This window comes from Chenopodium quinoa, unplaced genomic scaffold (genome assembly GCF_001683475.1).
Source record: "Chenopodium quinoa cultivar QQ74 unplaced genomic scaffold, ASM168347v1, whole genome shotgun sequence".
NCBI classification, from domain to species: Eukaryota; Viridiplantae; Streptophyta; class Magnoliopsida; order Caryophyllales; family Amaranthaceae; genus Chenopodium; species Chenopodium quinoa.
Window position 1 is genome coordinate 2,019,576 of NW_018742484.1, and position 11,130 is coordinate 2,030,705.

The following is an 11,130-nucleotide window of genomic DNA, read 5'->3' on the forward strand; positions in this document are numbered from 1 at the left end:
TAAAAATAGAGGTCGTTTTCCCCGTTTTCAAATCAGCTGGAACCATCAATCATAAGCTACAACCACATAGATCCTACAATCATCAATAATTATCATCATCAATCCTTCATAAGCTTCAAAGCTCTTAAACACCCATGTTCTTAGCCTTAGCATAAGCACATCCTTGATACACCACAAATCATTCACAATACCTCCTTCGCAAGATTCGAATACTCTAAGACATCCTTGACGTTGCCTTCGACCTCGACGTGAAAAGTTGATAGTTCTGAGGGTTTGGTCCCAAATCTATATTTCAATTCATATTTGATTTATTTACTTTATTGATTTAACTTTTTTGAATTTTACTAACGTGTGTGTTGTTTTAATAGCAAGAAGGTTGAGGCATCAAAGTAAGTAATTCAATTACCCTTGTTATTATTCTTTTGATTTTGGAGTAGAAATCATGTTTACAATGCTATATTAATTTCTTGTATCATGTTTAGGATGCTTATTTTGATTTCTAGTATCATGACAGTAACGCTTTGATTTTGTTATTAGTGACATGCTAGGATTTGTTATTAATTCATTTAGTATCATGCCTAGGATCTTACTATTAACGATGTTTTGATGATATTGCTATGATGATGATTGTTATATTGATCATATGTTGTTTTATTATTCATGATATATTGTTATTGCTTGATCACGCCCCTCTTTTGTAGGCTTAAAGGGAATTTGTATTTGAAATCACACCTAATAAGATAATTAATTAATAATTTGATTTAGGTTAATATGATTTTAATTCAAGTGATCACCAATAATAGATTTGATTGTGCATTAATAATCAACCAACGTAGATTAAACAGGTTTAGGATTAACTTGTTGTATGTTTGTTGATCGAAAAGCGCACATGAATATCATAAGAATTAAATAGGGTCCTATTTAGGGCAGGTTCAATCTCTTTTAGGTTGGATTCGTACCATCATCCCCGAACATCCAGTCATGGTTCCGGACCACTATGGAGTTAGCGATCTCCGTGATCGTGAATGGGGTGTAACCTTCACACATGTGAATGGTTTACAAGTTCGTAAAACTTGTTGGAGACTCTTTTATCTCTAGCTTCTTTTCCTTGGAATGCCGCCATGCCTAAAATTATGAACCACAGTGGGGCTTAAAGATGAGTTGAAAAATTCCCTACAGTTTTTGGCGACTCCACTAGGGAGGATTTCAAAATTGATCCCTAATTTGTTTAGCAATTGATTTAGAATGAGTGGATGAGACTAAAAAGATTCTAAATATTCATGTGCGTAATTTGATTAACATGTGGCATAAGCATAAAAAGTTTCGCATTGGAAAGACCATTCGTAAAGCGTCAAAAACATAGGACATACACGTAGGAAAGGCCGAAAATATTTTTCACAACTAAAATTGAAAAGACGCTATGAAAAATTGGAAAAAAACATCGAAATTTGAAATTACCGCAGAGCGTCAGAACTGTCGTAGGACGTCAAAAACCATCGCCAGACGATAGCCTTATCGCGTTGTGATAGAGCTATCGCTAGACGTTGGTTCCATCGTCCAGCGATACAATCAGACGATTTTGCGCCAAAATTTTGTCTTCGTGTTTTGCCTGATCCTAGTATTGTCTCGACGATTTTACTTCCTGATTAAGTTTTTACGACCTTTCTGAACCTATATGTGTATTACATATGGTTTTAGCCCTTGGGAATTCACGCACCGTCCACCCTAATAAACGCTTCGTGCAATAATGGGTGCATAGGAGTTTCTAGAACCATGGAGTTAAGTTTAACTCGCGGGTTCTCGTTGTAGACACCTGATTGTGTCTCCCTAAAAAACAAACCCAGTAATGAGTACCTTTCACGTCTTTTATTAACGAGTTAGGTGAAGGGTTGAAGTGTCTAGTGAATTTCCCTTTAGCCTTGATCATGTCCCTAACCTTTCCTTAAGCATTCATTTCGTGACTTTAAACCCAAAATCATTCATTTCGTGCCTTTAAACCCAAAATCATTCATTTCGTGTTCTTAAAATCATTTATTTTGTGTCCATTTTATAAAAAACGTCCAAGTCAGATTATTTTGGTCCATAATCCTGGTCCAATTATTGTATAGTTGGATGGGGTTGAAAAGAGCTTTCCAACTATATATTATAATCCCAAATCCGACTTATAAAGAATAAGTTATGGCCAAAATACTACACCGAGCCCGAACCAAGCCTTGCCTGCGACCCAATGATCATGTGGAGGGTCCATTTACCTTAATTCCATTCCTAAAACCATTAGGATTTATTGTAAGTTTCTAGACTCCTCTAGAAGGTTCTAATGTATCCTGTTTTTGAAAAGATAAAGATTTAAGAATTTTATATAGGATAAAACATTTGTTTTTCAATGATCCTAACCCCGGTCGAATAGAATATGTACGGATATTTGGTTAACCCAATTCGATTGGGAATCAAAATCCATATGCATTCTATTTTTTTCAAAACCATCATTAGGCGACAGCACCATCGGGCCACGATGGACCTGTCGCGCCGCGATGAGATCTGTTTTACTTTGATATGAATTCTGACTCTTTTATGATCATTCCGACTCTCTTTTTTCCCAATAAATAAAGGTCATTTGACCCCGTTTTCATTCACCAACAATCATCATCAATACCCTCTCTAATATTGTCTTTCTATCTCTTCTTCATGTTCTTAGCCTAGCCTAAACACATCCCTACACACATCCTTCATACTCCTCTCAATCCAATCAAACACCATACTTCCTTCACGAGATTCGAATACTCCTTTCCCTTCTCGACGTTTCCTTCTACCTCGACGTGAAAGGTTGATGGTTCTGAGGGTTTGGTCCCAAATCTCTATTTTAATTATTATTTGATTTGTTTTCTTTGTTAATTTAATTTTTCTTGAAGTTATTGATGTGTTTATTGTTTTGATAGCAAGAAGGGAGGAACATCAAAGTGAGTGGATCTACTATCCTTATTCCTCGATTTTGATATAGGAATCTTGTTTAGGATATTATTATAATTCCTAGTATCATGTTAGGATGCCTTTATGATTTCTAGTATCATGTTAGGATGCGTTTATGATTCCTAGTATCATGTTAGGATATTTTTATAATTCCTAGTATCATGTTTAAGATAATGCTTTGATTATGATTTTATTAGTGACATGCTAAGATTTGTTATTAATCTGTTTAGTATCATTCCTAGGATCTTGCTAATGATGTTTTGAGAATTATTATGATGATGATGATTTTTGTGTCAATTAATTATATGTTGCTTGATTATTCATGATTGATTGTTATTGTTTGATCACGCCCCTTCTTGCAGTTTAAAAGGAATTTGTACTTGAAATCACGCCTAATAAGATAATTAATAAGTTGATTTTAGGTTAATATGATTTTAATTCAAGTGATTACCAATATTAGATTTGATTGTGCATTAATAATCAACTAAGATAGATTAAACAGGTTTAGGGCTAACTTGATGTATGTATGTTGATCGGAAAGCGCACATGAATATCATAAGAATTAAGTAAAGGCCTACTCAGGGCGGGTTCAATCTCTTTTAGGTTTGATTCGTACCATCAACCTCAAATATCCAGTCATGTTTCCGGACCACTATGGAGTTAGCGATCTCCATGATCGTGAATGGAGTGTAACCTTCGCACCCGTGAATGGTTTACAAGGTCCTAAAACTTGTTGGCGACTCTTTTATCACTAGATTCCTTCCCTTTGGGCGCCACCATGCCTAAAAGCATGAACACATAGGGGCTCAAAAGGTTGAGTTTGAAAAATTCCCTACACCTGTCCATCGTGCCAACCATTCTAAGGTAAGGATTTCGGGCGATGCATCCGGACTTTTAACCATGGACCCTCTTAGACAGCAAAATCCTTGACCTTAGAGAACTATAGCCATGGTTAGGTGGCAAACTCATTGCATCTTGTTGTGACTACTTGACTACTTGTGCATATCTTATTTGTGCATAGCTTGTTTGTGATTAAACTAACCTTTATTCTTGTACATATGCCTATACATACTAACCTCTGTCATAATTTGATTCTTGTACAATGACCTGTATATACTAACCCAAAGGACTTTGCTTAACTAATTTGGTTACTTAAAATGAACCCATAAAGTATGAATATGCTCGAACCTAGAAGACTTTAGGCCTGAACATTCGAAGGAACGACTGAAAACAAGTCATTGTGATGCTCCAGTTTTGGTGCATCACATTTAACTTGTGGCGCGTGACGTTTGGAACCATCGCGACACGTCAGGCTTGACGCGCCGCGATGGAACCAACGCCATGCGACCGTTCCAATGCCATGCGTTGGCTCAGTTTGTTTCTTTCCAAGTCTTTGCTTCGAGTCTCACTATCACGATTAACCAGTTTAATGTCAATATACGGTCTTTCCCTGGTCTTGTATAAGTCTTCCCACATGTCTAGTCACATGGTCATGACACGAGTCTTGTAAATATCACTTCCACTCATGAGTCTTTGCACACACTTTGTACATACTTTCTTCACACCATGACCATGTCTTAGGTCCATACATGAGTCACCCTTTCCGTCATTCGAGTTGAGGGTCCATTCTATTCCCGGAAATTTCCATATACCTTCCTACATACTTTCCCTTTACATTACTTTCCATACATTACATACTTCACATACACTTTCCTTCTTATACATTTTCCACATTCACATTCTTTCCACTCATGCTTTCCCCATACATATCACTCCCCCCATACACTATGATCTTTCTCCATCTATGCATGTTGAATCAAGTTCAAGTCATGTGATTGATAAGAAATGTCCAGGTTTCTTTTTCTACAACCTCTGCTCAAGAAAAGCACAAAGAACGAGGTAGGTTCCAATGATAAAGATTTCATGATTCTTTTCTTATTCTTGTTTTCTCTTTCCCTTAGTAAGTCTAGCATAGGCACCCTCTATGTTTTTTCTTAGATTTACATATGATCATTGCATTGCATTAAAAAAAAAATCCACACCGAGCTAAACACAAGGTATACCAATGATTTGAGGCACCCTTTCTAGCCACATCATATCACGTATACCCTTTTCGAATATACAATCCTTTCTTGATAAACCACTTTAATTAAGGCCTCATCTAATGATTGACCTTTCTTTCTTCAACCCACATCTGCCTAACCTTGGGATGGGATGTGTGCAACTTATGCAATTTTTAAAGCAAAATCTTGAGTGATTTTAACCAAAGTCCAAAAATTTTAAAAGTTCAAAAAGCAATAAAAGTGTGCAAAAGGGCAAGTATTCCAATGTCTTTGATATGAACACGTCTCAAATTGCGTCTCTTATCGAGTGCTCGGTATCGTGCCTGAGAAACAGGAATTCCAAGTGAATGATAGACCGCATGATCGCGATTGCCCACACTTATCCTAAGAAGATTCAAAATTAAATCTCAAATGCAAAAACAAAGAAAAGTTCAAAAGTGAGAAATCTCAAGCATACAAATACCAAGATTCAAATGCATGGTTGCACATCTTGGGGGCTTATATTGGGTCTTGAGCCTTTATCCCTTCTTCTTCAACTTTAGCTTAACCCCGTTACAACCCTTGAAAGACCTCCTTAATGTGTACACACACTTGTGCGAGGTTCGACTAGAGCTACGTTCAACCTGATTCCTAACGGATACGTAGGTGTAGACACCTGATTGTGTCTTCCCAAAAACCAAACCCAGTGATCAGTACCTTTCACGTCTTTGATTGATGAGTTCGGTAAGAGTTGAAGAGTCTCGTGAAGTTTCCTTAAGTCTAGACCATATTTCTACCCTTACTTAAAATGTTTAAATCCAAAATCATTTATTTTGTGTCCTAAAACCCAAAATCATTTATTTCGTGTCCTTAAAATCATTCATTTCATAACCAAATCACAAAAACTTCCAAACCAGATTATTTTGGTCCATATCCTGGTCCAAATATTGTTTAGTTGGATAGGGATTGAAAAGAGCTTTCCAAGGATATATTATAAGCCCAAATCCGACTTAAAACGAACAAGTTATGGAAAAATACTAAACCGAGCCTAGGGTTACCTTACCTACGACCCTATGATCATGTGATGATCTAAATACCTTATTCCCAGTCCTAAACCCATTAAGATTCTTTAGGAGCTTCTAGAATTTTCTGGAAGGTTCTAATTTATCCTTTCTAAAAAGATAAAGATCAAAAAAGAGTTCGAAACCGAATAAAACTTCACATTTGATAGTCCTTATCCGATCCAAATTAGAAGACGTCCGAATAAATTTGGTTATCTAATTCTATTAGAAATCAAACTCCGTACAACTTAAGCATCTTAGAAACCATCGCAAAGCGACAGAACCAACGCGCCGCACAACTCAAGTACCACTTTACGGTAAAGTAAGACTATCATGCTGAACTACTAGTCTTTGTACAACTACTCAAGAAAAATAAATACAAAAGTATAGAAACTTAAATACATGGCCTCTATGGCTCAAACAATATCGTAGTTTCTAGTTAAAATACATAGCCCCTAATTCATAGAATAAATCAATATATTGATTACATGATAGGACTAATTCTCCTTCAATATAACTCCTAATTCACCTCTTTGTCATACCACCTGTAGGTTCCCTATTGGCATTATCATTCACTTGCCAATTGCTTAAATTAGTCATGTAACCTAACAATTGAGAGTTTGACTAGAGGTAACTGATTATGCAGCCATGAGAAAGAGAGATAAACAGAGTATAACTAAGTTTTCAGACTGAAGTGAAAGTTAAACTAATCAAACACATAAAATCTCAAAAATCAAGCAAAATCTAGAAAAAATGGGTAAATTGCAGAAAATTAGCCAATTAATCATCTTTATCTCACAAAATTAAAGCCTGGAAAATGTGACAACTGATGCAATTATCACAAATTTCTTACAAAAGTAACAAATAATCAAGAAAATGAAAAATAAAAATCCAATTATATAATTAGAGCTTAATATTAGTAAAAAAAAAAGCAAAACTTGCCACTTTGCCAGGAGTGGTGGTTTGGGCAGTAGCAGGAATAACACGCAGCAGTAGTTTGTATATGAAACATCATGTCTCCAATTATAACTGGCATTGCTTTGAATTTCTGGATCTCTTTCGCTTGCAATTATTTGGATTCTCGACAAGCTTATCAGGAGAAAATAATTAAATTAAAATTTGTCAGAATAGTTAACAAAAGATCAAATTACAAGGCAAAACAAATCAGCTGAAAAACATAAAACTAAAATCCCAAACTCATCTAATTACTTCAACGAACTCAGATGCATGCAAAATTTAGTATGAAATTAGCGAAATTAAATATGTTAATAGGCGAATTCAACATCAAATTAAGAAATCATCAACAAGATAAGAGAGAAGGAATTAAAACCCTAATTTTAGCTACTCAAAATGTTTATAATGGAAGGGAGAGGAAACAGAACTAACCCCAACCCTAACTTTAAGGTGAAAGCTGCCGAGAGAGGATGGAGGCAAGGAGGTGGCAACCGCTGTCTTTGGGGGTGGCAATCGTTGTCCCTTTAACTTGGAGCACGGGGCCGTTGGGTACGTACAAGTTAGAGCACGAGTTGCGATGGAGGGAGGCTGCAATGGACGGGGGCTACAGTGGAGCAGCGGGAGAAAGATGGGGGCAACGGTGGAAGCCGAGGAAATCTTGGGGGAGGAAGAAAGTTAGGAGACAACCAACAGTGAGGTTATGAGGGTTCGATCTTTTGACAAGACGAAGAGTGTATTTTTTTTTCCTATAAAAAAATATTGGTAAAAAAATATTTGATTAAAAAGAAAAAATTGATCATATCAAATTAATTGTTACAACCAAGTGCTACCTAATATCAAAGTGTTACAATAAAGTGTTACATAATATTAAAGTGCTACTAAAAATGTTACCTAATACCACAATGTTACAAAAGTGTTACCTAAAACTCAAACAATCATGAAATTTTTAAAGTGTTACCAAAGGGTGTTACTTAAGCCCAATTTTGTACTAGTGTCCGTTCCAAGATCTGATCTTTTCTGATCGCTCCGACTCTCTTTTTTCTTTTCAAATAGAGGTTGTTTTCCCGTTTTCAAATCACCTAGAACCATCAATCATAAGCTATAACCACCTAGCTCCAAACATCAACAATCATCACATTCATCATAATCATCAATTCTCTTTCTTAATCCCCATTTTCTTAGCCTTAGCCTAAACACATCCTTGATATTCTCCCAAATCAGTCACAATACCTTATTCACGAGATTTGAATACTCTAAGTCATCCTCGACGTTGCATTCGACCTCGGCGTGAAAGGTTGATAGTTATGAGGGTTTGGTCCCAAATCTATATTTCAATTCATATTTAGTTTATTTACTTTATTGATTTAACTTTCTTGAAGTTAATTAACGTGTGTATTATTTTAACAGCAAGAAGGTTGAGGGATCAAAGTGAGTAGTTTAATCACCCTTATTATTATTCTTTGATTTTGGAGTAGAAACCATGTTTACAATATTATCTTAATTCCTAAAAATCATGTTTAGGATGTGTAGGGAATTTTTCAAACTCAACCTTTTGAGCCCCACTGTGAGCATGTTTTTAAATATGATGGCGTCCAAAGGGAAGGATGTGGTCGGGTCTAAATCTACCACAAGTGTACGGGTCAATTACTGTATATATAGGATGAGCAAGACATCGTATTCACAAGGAGGTCTACTCAATTACCAACTTAAGAAACTAAAAAAATTTATCTATACGATGGAAAATAATAAAAAAAAGTCCTACTAAACTATAATAAACGATTAAAGTTGCAAACTAAGAAAAACGACAGACAAGTATAAGAAATAGTTCTAGGTTTCGGGTTTCACCAATTACTCTACTCTATAATGAAATTAAATTAATTGTAGGGTTGAACATATATAATATAGCAATCATCGAATTACCAATAGTATGTAATCTCCTCTCCCAAAGTAGAAAATGTATATTTAAATCAATATTATGTCTACTCTCGTGATCACAACAATTGAAATAAACTCATTAAGAACAAGAATTCAATAAGACCACCCCAAGTGTATAACTATTCCTAAAATTACACTACTTGATGTTTGATAATCCCGTGAACTAGTATTGAAAGTCCACTCCCGCTAATAAATTAATACCTTAAGCATACAATCAATTGGCCAGATTAATCATATGAAATAAAACAAGATTATAAAATTGCAATCTTATAAATCAAATCCAAACAATAATTCAATACATTGATAAATAATAATAGACTACATCCCTAACCTAGAACAAGAAAATTTAGCTAGACATAAAAACAGAGAAGATGCCCAATTCGTTTAACAATGAAAAATTAATACTCCACATAATAATTAATCAATGTCTAGCAAATTGACAGAAATTAACAAGTTGAGAGAAGGAAAACTCTTAATCGGTTATTTTCGGCTACTTCGTCTCCTCTGTGTCCTGCGTGCTTCCTTGCTTTGACTCACGTTCTCCGCCACTTGAAAGTATTTGCTGCCTAATTATAACTTCCACCTAATTAAATATACAATGAGCCCATGTTATATACTTGTATGATAAAAGGGAGTGAAAAATATATATACATATTATAATGAAATTTTGTAATATAATAGAATTATGATGTATAAATACTAGACTTTGCAAATTAGCCCATTCAAATTATATATTTTCTTGATTATGCGTATAAACCTGTATAAAAAGATATTAAATTGTACCCAATTTAGTTCTAAAAAGAGATATTAAGTACATAAAATAGTGACTTATCAGGAAGCTAGAGATAAAAGAGTCGCCAACAAATTTGAGGAACCTGTAAACCGTTCACGGGTGTGAAGGTTACACCCCATTCACACAATCACGGAGATCGCTAACTCCATAGTGGTTTGAAACCATGACTGAATATTCGGGGATGATGGTACGAATCAAAACTAAAAGAGATTGAACCCGCCTCAAATCGGCCTCTACTTAATTCTTATGATATTCATGTGCGCTTTTCGATTAACATACATAGACAAAATTAATGCTAAGTATATTTAATCTACGTTGGTTGATTATTAATGCACAATCAAATCTATTATTGGCGATCACTTAAATTACAATCATATTAACCTAAATTCAAATTATTAATTATCTTATTAGACTTGATTTCAAGTACAAATTCCCTTTAATCCTACAGAAAGAGGCGTGATCAAGCAATAATGATAAATCATGAATAATCAAGCAATGTATAATTGACACAACAATCATCATCAAAACATTATTAAAACATGATTAGCAAGATCCTATACATGATACTAAACGGATTAGTAACAAACCCTAGCATGTCACTAATAAAAATCATAATCAAGGCATTAGCCTAAACATGATACTAAGAACATGATATCACGAATATTAGTAAACACCCTAAACATGATACTAGGAATCAAAATCAACAACTTAACATGATACTAGAAATCAAAATAATATTTTAAGCATGATTTCTATCAAAAGAACAATTAAGTAATCGAATTACTTACTTTGCTGCCTCGTATCTCTTTCTATCAAAACAATACACACGTTAGTAAACTTCAAGAAAGATTAAATCAAATAAAACAAATAACAATTGAAATATAGATTTGGGACCAAACCCTCAGAAGTTCGAACTATCAACCTTTCACGTTGAGGTCGAAGGCAACTTCGAGGTTGGCTAGGAGTATTCGAAGCTCGTGAGGGAGGTATGGTGTTTTCTTGGGAAAAGTATCAAGGATGTGTATTTGGACATGTCTAGGCTAAGTCTAAGAAAAGAATCAGGAGAGAAAGAGAAAGTATTAGAGAAGGGATTAGATGATGATTGTTGGTATTAATCAAGCTTGTTGATGATTGAAAATGGGGTGAAACGACCTTTATTTATAGGAAAAAAAAGAGTCGAAGGATTGGAAAAGAGTCAGAATTCGACTCGGAGTAAAACGCTTCTCATCGCGACATGACAGCTTTGTCGCGGCGCAACAGGTCCATCACGGCGCGATAACCTTGTCGCAGCGCGATAGTGCTGTCGCTCAGCGATGGTTTTGGAAAGATAGGATTCGTAATGAATCCGATTTCCAATCGAATTAGGTCAATCAAATTT

At 35.1% G+C, this 11,130-nt stretch overlaps 1 long non-coding RNA gene across 1 annotated transcript; it reads right to left on the reverse strand.

Annotated features, from left to right (window-relative positions):
- Window positions 1-6,832: 6,832 nt before the first annotated feature.
- On the reverse strand, window positions 6,833-8,197 carry LOC110719257. The gene is made up of 2 exons (XR_002511051.1): window positions 7,457-8,197; window positions 6,833-7,159 (listed from the first exon to the last, which is right to left on the reverse strand). It is a non-coding gene; the product is annotated as an uncharacterized LOC110719257 (long non-coding RNA).
- Between the last annotated feature and the right edge of the window lie 2,933 nt (window positions 8,198-11,130).